This window comes from Pteropus vampyrus, unplaced genomic scaffold (genome assembly GCF_000151845.1).
Source record: "Pteropus vampyrus isolate Shadow unplaced genomic scaffold, Pvam_2.0 Scaffold2, whole genome shotgun sequence".
Taxonomy (NCBI): Eukaryota; Metazoa; Chordata; class Mammalia; order Chiroptera; family Pteropodidae; genus Pteropus; species Pteropus vampyrus.
The window spans coordinates 31,317,258-31,319,755 of NW_011888783.1; positions in this window are offsets into that span (position 1 = coordinate 31,317,258).

Genomic DNA, 2,498 nt, shown 5'->3' on the forward strand with positions numbered 1-2,498 from the left:
CTCGCACTTTTCTTTTCAATTTCTTTCCCCTTAACCCTACTTTCCATCTTCTCAGTTCTTGACAAATTTCCAGAGAGTGTTAAAAGGACATCATCTTCCTGATTCTGTATTTGGTTGACATGTAAGCAGAGGGAGCAGGTTGGAATAGAAGAGGTAAATTGGATTGAAACATTCTTCCTGAGTGAAGAATAAAGAATAAGATAGCACTTCTGTTATCTTTACCCTCTGCTACCATACCTTTTTTGACATTTACAACTTTTTAAGTCAATTTAACTATTAAAAATACAAATAAATGGTTGCTTCCCCCTTCCTTTAAATTTTAGATATTGACATTAGATATCTAGTCATGTATTGAAGTGTGTAATGTTTAATCATAACACAACTAAGCAAATGCTCTCACACTGCATTTTCATCACTTATTTATACATAAAGTGTTTTTATACTGAGCCTCCTAGCAAATTAAGAGTACTACAAATCAATCATTTTTATCCTTATAAGAGAATCCAGCACTTGAGCAAAACCCAACAGGATCTTCAAAAGCACAAAAACTACCTGTTTGAAAATATTTCTGACAGTTTTTTTTTTCTATAAATAGTTTAAAAATAAAAGATAATTAGAAAATATGCTACTATGTCATTGTGGGGGAAATATTGATTTCAATATTCGATCCTTAATAATAATATACAATCCTTGATAATAACATTTTTTACATTCAATACCATAGACAACTTCAATTATTAGTCAGAAGTAATTTACATAATGTCTCATGTATAGGCATATGTACATTAATTTCAACTTTGATGCTAAACATATCTTTTGAAAAATAAAGCAGCAAGAACTCTAATTGCATCGGAAGTCTTTTAAAAATATTCATCTGTAAAATTCAGAATTTAGGATTTGTTAGAGTTTATCATAGATTGCGTTTTACGTTTCAATGTGGTAGCTGCTGAGGGATGGCCAAAGGTATTTGCCTTCTGGGCTTAGTTTTGCAAATCTATGGTACTACTTTTTAGAGAAGCTGATCTGAAGAACTTCTTACATAAAGTTTCTAAATTTTGGAATGTATCTGCCTCGGGGTGCTCTAGTTTAAATCCTACTCCACTGACCATGGGCCCACAGGGATAAACACAGGGCTTTGTCTGCTTATGGTACAAAACAGAAGTCAATTTCCATACGGGGGTGGGAGGTGGAGGGGAATAGGGAAAGATAAATGCAAAGTTTCTGGACGTTTTTCATCCATCAAAAGCATCCTTTGTGCTGGCTATTATTCTAGATAGCGGAATCAACAGTGAACGTGCATTTATGTGTTTTATATTTTGTTCAAGAAGCACTTTAATTGAACCATAGCCAAGCCTCCAAAGTGCCCTTCTAGTTATGCCCTAGGTGGATGCATTGTCTGATAAGGACCAGGAGGCTTGCCAACTGGTATTTGCCCACATGAGATGGCAACATAAGCCACCTGGCTTTAAAGTATATACTCTTCCCACTACACTCTAATTATAGAATTGAAAGGTCAGAATCTATTTCAAGGTAAATAAAATTGACCTGAGTGGTTGTCTAAACAAGAATAGCTCTTCTGCTGCTTGATGTATCAAAAGAGATTTCTGTCAGGTGCAAGCAACTGTCATTAGGTTTTCAGTGTCTGCCCCCTGTAGTGCAGCAAACAAGAATCTGTACTTCCACCTCTTGCCAAAAGAGATATAGTGGTTAGAGTCTCCTGTGTCTGTCCAGGGCAGATGGAAGAGAAGAGAATATCAAAGTGTAGAGCTGATAGCACTTCAGATTTGAGAAATATAAGAGGGAGAAGCCCCTCTACATACCCAGCTCCAAAGACTTACGCACATAAATGGTGATTCTAATAAAGGACACAGCATGGAGAACTTATTTTGAGTATTTTTTTAAATTTGGAATTTATACATTTATACTACGCAGTTTCTTTAAAGATAGCAACCTTAGGAATGTGTAAGTAGCATGTATGTAGTTTTCAGAAATAAACTCTAGAGAGAAATTACAAAAAATTTGTACAAATAAAGTTAGTCTGTGATAGCAAACGTTATTTAATGATTCAGGGGGTTGATCACATCTTCAGTGCCTTGTCATTCTAACGTTCCATTATCCCATCACAAAATACCATGCTTCTATTAGAGGAAAAATGTCCATCTGGGTCATATCAAATTTAATTATGGTAATACTCATATAATTATGAAGTTGTCTCAAGTTCTAAATACATCCATTCCCATAAAAATTAATACTTTCGCAATGAAGAAAGACAATGTAATCTTTTTAGTAGGAGGACATTTCAAAAGGAAAGAGGAAGATAAAATGCATTAACACAAAAAGAACAAGAAAAATCTTAACATCCTTCTCTCTCTGCCTCCCCCTCACCCCATACATGGAATACAGTACACAGTAGAGGGGAGGAAAAATGGAATTTCATTTTACACTCAAAAAATATTTATTGGATGCCTAGTATGTGCCAGGCATTGTTCTAGATATAT